Raw genomic sequence first — 11,071 nt, forward strand, 5'->3', positions numbered from 1 at the left:
GTAGGAGTAGCTCTGACTCCTTTTCAATTGGCCTCACTTGTCTTGAGTGTTTAGGTTTAGGAGAAGGTTAGCTGTTTGTTTAACTATTAGCAGTGGGATTTAATTTCAGATTTTTTCTCAGAATTGCTTTCTGGAAAGTTTAGGGGGCTCCTCAGTAAGCCTGATGATGGCTTCTCTGAACTTCACCCATTTTAGACATTTGACCCTCTCCATGCCTTCTTAAACTCTCATTCCTGGGTGAAGTATAAAGACTTCTCTAAAACTTAGACAATGAAGTCTCATGTCCCTTGGGAAACTTGGCACTGGGAAACTTTAGATACACTCCTGTGTATCTAAATCATTTGTGGCTGCATCCCAAAATCACTTACAGACTGAATCACAAAATGATGTTGGGACTTCTGAGACTCACTTTAATTTTAGCATCAAAACACTCATGTGGTTATCTCATGTCTTGAACTGTATGAGAAATTAATGGTGCATTTCCGTTCAGTTTGGGTTAAAACTCATGACTGTCCTCAGTTGTTATGTTTGGCTCTCATCACAGAAGGGTTCATGAAAACTTCCAGAAGAAACTAACCTGAAATATGTTCTTCAAGAGAACACTTGAGGCACTGCAGCCATGATTGGATCCTAGCCCACAGGCCTGTGCTAAAGATAGTCTGAAGCAAACCATCTTAAATGTGAATAGAAGTGGCTGTCAGCACCAAGTGTTTCACTCCACAGCTTCCTCCTGTTGCATCTCACTCCTTGCTAGTATAGACATAACCTTCATGAATTACGGTAGGTACCTAAGTTCATGTGAGATTCATTCCATCTTTGCCCTGATTCTGTTAAAAGCAGGGTAATTTTCTTCTTTCAGGAAGTCATGAGCATGTCTTCCTGAGTGAAAACCTGATTGTACCTCTCCTCATCAGAAAAGAAAAAAGCTCCTTGTGCAGCCCAAAATACAAAAAAATCTATTCACCTCTTTGCTGGGGAAAGAAAAGTGTTAAGTCCCAGAGGTGAACTATTAACCAGTTAGTTAACTAATGCTAGTTCCTCTTCTTTAGATTGAAAGTCACTTGATAAAGAATGAATAGAATCGGTAAGATTTGCAAAACTGGAAGGAATCACATTTGACAACCTTCGGAAATATACTTCTTTTTCCCTTAGATACTCTTTTTATCACAGACTTCTTCCCTAAGCCACAATCCTAAAATTAAGAACTCTAGTGAAACATGTGTAATCATTTCTCTTCTTGCTTTTAGGGGGGAGACAAACCTCTGTGGGACTTTTTTTTTCTTTTTCTTTTTCTTTCAGAGAGAGAGAAATTAGACTGAACTAATCAGCATGAATTGTATGGGGAATGTTATGAGTCATCAGGAGGAAATTCTGCTTCATCTTTGTTTAAAAAGAAATAAAAAAAATGAGGATTTTTAAAATTACTGAAAGAAAAGGAAGATTAACTGTGCTCTGAATGCAAGAGCTTTCTAGGAGACCAAATAAGTCTTCTATAAACTGATTTGCCTTTCTGACTGCGATTTAGTAGAGTGACACCTAATTTGTTCTGAGAGTCATTGATGCCTCCAACACAATGGAGGATGACAGCTTGCATAACCTCTCTTTCAGCTCTCATCTCATTTATTCCGTTTGAAGTCGAGTTCCGACAAGAGAGAGGCACAGAATTAATATTACCTTAGATCAGCTCAGTCTCCAGAGGGAGCAGCAAAAGCTTTTCTGGAAACAATAAACCCTTTAAACATGACAGGAGGAATAGGACCTTAGGAGGTATCTGAAAGTATCCATTATTAAAGAAAGAAAATATATATATATATCTATGTGGGTCACTTTGATTGTTTTTGTTTTTTTTTTTTCCTTAATAAAAAAAGATGAACTATGTCAGTTTTACATACAAATTGAAAGACTTCAGATACTTTGTAGTTAACATCTATGTTATATATACATGCTACACGCACATACACACATATATATATATACACATCTTCCTTTTAGTTACCATTGCAGAGTCCCTAGCCATGAATGGTATTTGTTTTGACTTTGAAATTCCCTGCTTGTTTAATCTGGTTCCTTTCCAATTTAAGAAAAAAAAAAAAATCAGGAAGGGAAATTCCCATCACATCTAATAGTTTATAAGGTCAAATTTAATTATAGCAATTTACATTTAAAATTAATATAACATTTTAAAGTAAATTAGAGGAAGCCAAAGAGATAATTTGTGCAGACAGCTTTCTAGAACGAGCAAGAATAAAGAAGCATGACAATTTCTGCGTAGCTGTACGTACCTTAATCTGTGGTTTACAGAACATCAGCATGGGTAACCTGGCCTAATTCCATTCAAGCTGGAAAGCTGGAGTGAATTATGACAGCTAGTGGTCAGACCTTTTATATATATATATGTATATATGTGTATATATATATGTGTGTATATATATATATATACACATATATTTGACTGAGAGATTAGATACTTGAGGGGAACATAGGTAGAATAAAAATGTTGATGTTTGTCTAAAACCTTCACATCAAACCACAACTAGAGGAAAAAAGAACCCTCTGGGGTTTTAACAGCTATCAGTGGACAGACTTAATACAGGGGCTATTCATTAATAAATAATCTACCCGATGGATAAACCTTACAGCATTTTCTTTTTGTGAATTCTCAGTGGACTTTGGATTTCTATCAGCAGACATCTAATTTACATGTGAATTGTGATTTCATCATATCATATCCTGTCATTCCACTAGGAATAATTTCCTGTCATTCCACTGTGAATCATTTCAGGAAAGTACAGATGACTTAATAATTTACAATTAAATAGTTCGTGTCATGCTGGAGCAAACCATGCGAAAAGAATCAGTGTACTTGCCACACAAATGCAAACACCTCTGGGACGTTCAAGGTGGAGCAGAAAAGAAAGGAATGGAAAAGGAGAAAGAGAAGAGCAAAGGACTGTAATTTAACAGTGGACAGTAGAATGGCAGAATTTAGCAGAAGTGTGGAAAATCATCACCATTTTAATAGAATTCAGAAAAGCAGAATACAAATGAGGGTGTTAAGTAGATTGGAGAGAAGGCAGCCCAAATACCACTTTGTTGGGAAGGGTGATGTAAACCTTTTCTGTTCTGCTGAATACAGGCAAACACTCAGCCACCCCGAGGGACTAGCTATAGGCCTGAGATTGCACTTGCCTTCTCACTGAAAAAATTACTAAATGAATGTCTCTTGCCTTCCCTCCACCCCCATCTCCTCCGTCCCCCCACACTCATTCATGAAATGTTTTCTGAATAGGCTTTGATTTTCCGCATTTTGTTAGCAGTTCAACATTATTTGTCAGCAGCTTTGAGCAGCTCTACATATGGCTTTGTGCTAAACTATTCACTTTGGCTGTGCCTTTTATCTTATTTGTGATGTGAGGCCAGCCTCACTGTGTTCCTCCCCGATTAGAAGAGCAGAGAGAGGAAACATATACTTGTGGTCTTAGATCTGCTACCACTACTTCTCATTTCTGCATGAGATTCATATTCCCTAACTTTAGGCAGTTACAGTACAGATGTCTCCATCTTAACTACTCATCACTGGTTCTTTATAGTCTGTGAAAAGAAATATGTGCTTTAAAGCAGGACATTTCTGTCTTACGTTAAACTCTAATTCAGGATGAGATTAATATCACCTTAAAACTGCCTATTGCTTTCTACAGTTTCCTGAAAGAACCTAGAATGATAGCTGAGATGGAAATATCTACAAGTTACAGGTTTAAAATTAGGTGTAATTAATGCTATCCTACCAGTCAGCTTATTTTCATAATCCAGATAATGGAAAGGATATTGAAAAGGATTTTTGAACTCTAAGATGAAGATACCTCTCCAAAGCAATGTAAATAGACAAAAGGTGACTTTCTAACTGAGATCTGAAATAAAATCACTTGCCTACTAGACAAACATCCCTTGGGAAAACATTCTACCAGAGTGAGTCATTGTAAAGAAGGTCAATACTTTGAACACTAAATCAGAGGAGGACAGATAGGAAAAATTAGTCCTTTGATGGCATGTAGCAGTCTAGGAAACTCAATTCCTTTCTTTGTATTAATTTACTTATATATGATGAAGTGAAGGCAAAAGGTGTCATACATCTCTGCAATTGTATTTTAAACTTATTCTTTATATAAGCATGGGATGAAGGAAGATAAAAAAATGAAGAGTCAATGAAAAATGTAGAGTTTCACTATGATTTGTCTGACTAGTAAGAAAACTAGAGCTATTCTGCGCACAAATTCACAATCAATTTTAAGAACAAAAATCATACGAAAAAGTGGTCTCTGATACAAAACCTCCCTGAATCCAAGGTGTGTTGGGTATTATAAAGGAAAATTTATTTGCTAGGAGAGTTAACTTCCAGTTTACTCCATGAAATGTCTGAAAATGTTCAAACAAGTTGCATTATTAAAAGGTCTTATGTATTTTATGGATTTCTGTCTAAGCTCACACAATAATTATCAAATATCAATTATTCTCCCAGTATCACCCTGAAAAATATTGATAAAACTTATTTAATTTGTGGATGAACTCATGACAAAAGAAAAAAAAAAAAAAAGGCACAGAACCTGTCTCTCATGGTTGTGTTTCAGAGGAGTATGTGCAGTGAATCTATGAATCTAAGTCACATTCTACAAGTCTTTCATCTAGCTTCCCTCCAGAGAAGGAGATTGAAAAAGTAACAATAGAATCTATCTCTATAACAGTAATTCTGTGGTTATAGCAGCCCCCCAAGACTGACAAATTTATGTTAAATTCCTTCCTGCAGGAATTTAGTCTCTATTCCCTTCTTACATTCAAAGAATCATCAAAATTTTCCCACAGAATGACACAGCTTCAACAGAACACCAGAAGACTTCTCCTGCCCTCCTCAGCTTATGCTAGAAAAGCATCCAATCACTCATCCTACTAGAGCAGGGTGGAAGTGTTTCATTCTGTTGTATTGTTGTCATTTTGCAGGAGGGCATTCAAGATTAATTAATTGAGCCCAAGAGAAGGAATAAACATGACAGGAGGATATGTTCTAGGGTGTCCAGTTAGAAATAAGTGCTCTCTGTTCTAGCACCTGCTCTCGATTTTCTATCTCGTCCAATGATCAGTTGATAAAATATCAAGTTTATCCTGTTTAGTAGTGGATTCCCTCAGGAAGTTGAAAATGGCATTACAACAATTTCAGGAAAAACAAGAGGTTAAAGTTGAGCCACCCACTTTCTGAGATTTCTATAGTCATCAAGCTACTACATGAATGTCAAGACACTCATTGCTTTGCGAAAAAAGACATGAAAATGTATGCTCAATAGAGAATTGGGTCTGTGATCCTCATGTGGGGTGGTACATCCTTAGTAAAGTGACCAAGATTCAGAAAACAAGATCTGTAAAACATTCTTGTCCTTTGCACTTTTGAGAATCACAAAATCATAGAATCGGTAAGGTTGGAAATGACCTCTGGAGATCATCTAGTCCAACCTCCCTGCTCAGCACGGTCACCTAGAGCATGTTAGACAGGGTTGCACCCAGGCGGGCCTTGAAGGTCTCCAGAAGGTAGATCTCAACTATGTATGTCGGCAGCTTCTACTGCAATGCTGATCCAAACACACTGCACAGGGAGCACAGATACCAGCACAACAATTCTAACTTTTACTACTTTTATAAGATCTACTTTTGAGATGTGCATGTTCTTTGATGCATCTTTCATTTGCAGATATGCAGCCCTACTGCAAAAGCTTCACTCCCATCCCTGTATTGTTTTTTTTTTTTTTTTTTTTTTTTTTTTTAACACATACTGAGATGGAGAATTTTTATTTGCAAATGAGAATTTGAGGTACAGAGAGAGAACAACCTCTGTCTTAGGTTCAGCACTATTTCATTCTTTTTCTTGTGCACCTATCTCACCAACCACAGTTCTCCACATTTCTAACTAGAGTGCTAACTCAGTACCAGCACGTGTTACACTCAGGCTGAATAATTGTATTTCCTTCTTTTGGCAAAGCCTTGGACATACTATTTGTCTAATAAAATATATGTCGTATTAATTATTAGTAGTATTTCATGTCACTGTTCGTTTCCTCATTACTGGGTGAAATACTAAAGTGCATGTAGCCACATTAATTTTCATTACTGATGCCAATTAGCAAGTGGTTATAAACTTTTAATAATATTGTAACTATATAAATCCTTATTGGGATATTTTCATTAATTTTTATCAGCACATAATCTGCTAAATAACTGAATTCTTCTGCTGTAAATTTGTCATTTCCATCACAAGTTCATTAAACAGTGGTTAGAGTCTTAGGTAATTTTCTCTCAAGCTATAGTATTAATAACAATCTCAGCCCCTTTCGTTTGCCCCAAATGGTGTATACTCTTCAGAAAAACCCTATCTCTAGCAACCCAGAATGAAAAGGCAATTACAGTATTGCTGCTTTTCATTTCACCTCCTTTTTGGCAGCTGAGTGTTCGGCATCCAACCAAAGCTTTTTGTCAAAGCTCTCTTTATATCTGTGCATGGATGGGCGGTTTTAACCCAGAGTACTTTACTAATTCCTGTTTCGGAGTCAGGTGATTTATATTCAGGTAAACCTGAAGTATTTGGAGGAGTGGGGAAGAATAAATGAAAAGGGTTGGTTTGGTTTTTTTTTAGAGGACGGGAAGAGATGGTACTCTTTTGTCTGCTGAATCCAAAATATGTCTTGGGGTAGAATAGAATTTTTCAGTGAACTCAGATGTGGTGTCTTGTTTCACTTTTAGTATTTTTGTGTGTATTTGAGTTTGCTGGTGTAGAAAAGCCCACAAATGCTGAAATAAAAAGGCATTTTGAAAACAACAACTTTGAGTGGGATTCAACTGCCTAAACTTAAGTGTTGTTATATTACTCACTCTGGGTTCCCTGCACGACCTTCAGCTGTCACCTCACCACCATGCGGGTCTTCAAGTGACCCTTGGGTTACATCCATCATGCCCATGTAGAAGCGTTAGACACATTAAGGCATTTAAATGGCATTAGATATCTGTGTTTAGATATCTGAATTGTTTTGATGAAATGAAATGAAATGTTTCAACTTTGTCAGTAAACCAATATTGTTTTATCTTCTTCAAGGATTTTTATTTTTAACACAGACTTGTCTTTTCACCTGATCCAAATCTGCCTTTTTGGAGAGGCAAGTGGGGCCTGAGATTTCACCTAGTGAAAACAACAGATTCTCCTGGAATGTCTGAATTCAGGCGTCTGTCTAAAAGGTATGCCACTCGCCAAATAAAAGTGGCAGGATAGATGCAGAATTTAATAAGCTGGTGATACACGGGAGAACAGATTAGATAATTGCTCTAGTCTCTTTGAACCTAAAAATCTATTAACCATCCCTAAGAATTTTAAAAATGCTTTTCCTCAAAAGCAAAACCCACTGACAATTATTCATTAGCTAAAAAGCCAGAGAGATAAGAATAAAAGGAGTTATAGAAATGAAGAAAAAAATCTTCAAAAAGCACATGAGACCAAAACTGGTGTTAAACAAACGCAGAAGACAGCTCTGCTTTATCTAACAAGCATTCAGGCAGTAAGTTACTAAGCATAGCTATTTATGTCGGAATGAGTGTGAGGAGACTTCTGGAAACATGTGATACATGATGAATTTTCCATGAGACTCTGCACATAGCATTGCCATGCCCATGCTAATATGTTATAGACTAACCCTCTCACCATGAAAGGAGCACACGGACATCATTTTGCTATTACTTTTTAGCCATGACTACATTTTGTCCATTAATTAAGTTTCTTTTTTTTTCTCTCCAGAGTAGCTTTGCATCCACTCTCAAATCAAAAAGCTAATAATCAGAATTATTCAACTGTTGACACTGTTTTACATTCACTGAGCCCATCCGTTTAACACCTGTAATATGTTTTCACCCCATGGCAGTGTTACATCCTTATTTGTTAATGGAACAGATATCAGCTTCCAAACGCCTCTGGCTCAGCGAAGAGAAATGGAACTATCACAATTAGCACGAATCAGTGCGTCCAGCACTGTTTGGTGTGCTTCATTTTAACCCAATAGTAATTTTAATAATAGGGTTATGTCTGCCTGGAGCAATCAGAAAGATTCCTGAGTTAGTGTCAACCGAGCTGATAAATCCACTCCGATCAGTGAGAAACCATGCACAAGCACTCATTTATGCCCCCAAAGCAGGAAAGCTTCATTAGTGAAGGTTTTCCATTGGGTATCTCATCGAGGGTGAGTAAGATTTTGCGTGGAGTGCATCATCTTGGTGATACTGAGATGACCCTCTCTCTCCCTCCTCCTTGCTTTAAAGGAAGCCTGCAGTGAACAGGGACAGAAATTGAGGACTTAAAATTGGGTAGTTGAATGCAGGCAAAAGTAACTGAAAGAGCTGCCAACACTCAGACTGTTACTGATTTCTTTATGTGTCTGGGTTCTTTTTTATTTGTTTTTATTTGTTTGTGGGTCACCTGGCATTAATTCAAGTTTAGTAGCTTAATGTTCAATGAAAGGACATCTAAGATGCCTTTTCCTGCACCCTCACATTCTGCAACAGGGCACTGACTGTTTACTTGCCTCATTAGGAAGCTGTATGCATATTTTTTAAGCACCGTCAATTACAAATCACAAACGACTAGCACATAATTGTGTGTATTTTCAGATCGAGGCAGACGCGCGTGTGCCAGTACCTGTTAGATTTGATTGGACAAGGTCACACAGAGGAACATTAAGAAATTGAGACAGAGATGTCAAAGCATTTCCAACGGCAACAACAACCGCCCCACTCGTATCAACAGGGGGGAAATGGAAGCATAAACCAAATTGCATCCAAATGATTGCAATTGGAGCACATGTGTTATGGGAAAGGTTTGAAGTTAGCACATGTGCTGATATAGCAATATGACGATGAAGGGGGGGGGGGAAATCCAGCATTCAGTGTCTTTGCAGCACAGATGGTTGGGTTTGCTTTGCTGGCCTAGTTGTTCATTAAAATGAATCAGATGAATCTGGCTATCCCAAACTGTTAGTATATGTCTCTGCCTTATTATTCTGTGCTTTGCAACAATGATGATCCTATACTGCCCATGGGCCAAATGATGCTTTGGTACGGACCACATGATTTACTGGCGGTGGGCTGGCGGTGTCTGAGCTAACCATCCCGTCAGCAGTGAAATCTCGGGAAGGGTACAAAGCACCAACTGGATCACATCTGCCGTCTAACCTTGTTTTACAAAATCACTTAGTAGGTACTACACGGACTGTAAGCAGTTATATGTGATTAATTACAACCTCACAAATGGCTCTGACTTTTGGGCACTTCCTTACCTTTCGCATTTTGATGGTATTGAGTGGTAAACACTAGCAGAAACATTTTTTATTTTTATGTTCTTTTGTTATGTGGCAAAGGGTCTGTATAATGCAAATAACACCAGAGCTTTCTTTCTCTCCACCCCCCCTTTTCCTTCCGGAGAACGAATAACAGTTATGAAGAGTGTAGTGATATATGGCTCTACTAGACAGCCATAAAGTGTAAATTTCCAACATGAGATGCCTGTGGGGAGGGCAGATTTTCCCTTAGCCTCACAAGTCCCACTGACGTTAATGAAGGAGGCATGTCTACAACACCCCTCACTGAATAATTTACATCTGCATGGACAGAAAGTCAGAAGGCAAAGCTGGAGACACATCAGAGAGCTGGCTTTAAATCAAGTCAAAAGTTTGCCTGTGTTTGTGGGTGGTTTATTGTTACAAAAGGAAAGCAATGCAAAGTGAAATTAAAACTTTTGCCTTCAGCTTGGAGGCATTCAGTATATGAGGATGGTATGTGATTCCCTATGAGGAGTGGGAAACTAGAAAATATGAGATGGCTGAGGATAAGGAGCTGTTTAAGGAGACAAATTAATTGTAGTTTGAATGAACAGAAAAAAGGGGTCTTGAACTGAAGAGTAAAATTAGAGTAGATATTTTTGTGCTTCTTTCATGAATACATTATTTTATTAGAAAAAGTAGGGCAAAAAATACAAGAAGGCATTTGGAAATCATAGAGGCTTGAAAGTCAAGTATTTATTTGGAATTAGGGGTCATGATTTAGGCTGGAGATTAGGACTAGGTTTTCAAAGGAATTTAGATGGTAAGAGATAAAGATAGACAGCCAGTGGCACTTCTGGGAATGCATCTCAGCAGACTAGATTCCCAAAGGCATGCAGCTAAACAAACACTCACTTGCACAAGCCCTGGGTAGGTTAGCTGAGGTACAGAAGTGGTATAATGATGTTAGCACAACGTGGTATCTTAGCGAGCCTACACCAAGTACTTGACATTATCACCCAAACCCGAACCAATTTCACACAGGTGACTTCAAGTGAGTATGAAGCACTCTGGATATGAACGTAGCTGTTGTTGGTGCCTGAGGTCCAGATCCCCATAAAATGGCAAATTCTATAGGATAGCAGCCTAAATAAAGAATGACTACTTCCTTTCTGGGTAAGTTTTGATGATCAAATCACTTAGTTCTCTAAGTGGTGAATGATCTTGGATTTGCAGACTCTTAGAAAAGATGGGATCTATCCCTTACAGAACATTTCCTTCTCAAAGTATTTTAGCAAACCCACACTGACACTGTTAATGAGAATATTATTGCTGGTCCAGTGGAAACAAAAAATTTAGCTTTTGTAAGTTAATTGATTGCGTAGTCACATGGCAGTTTCAATTAGGCCTGGTTTCTAGGTTAGACCCATTTTATCTGACTGAGGAGTCTCAGCATTATATGCCAAATTCATAGCTAGCTTTTGTCTTCAGAGGGCATATTATTTGACTCATCTTTAGTATCTATCCTTAAATAAGATGAATCATTTTCTGGCTATTTTTCACCATTAACTATAAAAGGAGTTTAGGGCAAATAATTTGAACTTGGACATCAAACTTTCAGATACTTCTGTTAAACCAGTCTATCGCTGTCAGACTGCTGGATCAAGAGAGAGCTTAGTTATATTCATAGATCTGGGACTTTGTGCTGTTGTCCAACATGCAGATCTCCTTTCATT

The sequence above is a fragment of the Rhea pennata genome, chromosome Z (genome assembly GCF_028389875.1).
Source record: "Rhea pennata isolate bPtePen1 chromosome Z, bPtePen1.pri, whole genome shotgun sequence".
NCBI classification, from domain to species: domain Eukaryota; kingdom Metazoa; phylum Chordata; class Aves; order Rheiformes; family Rheidae; genus Rhea; species Rhea pennata.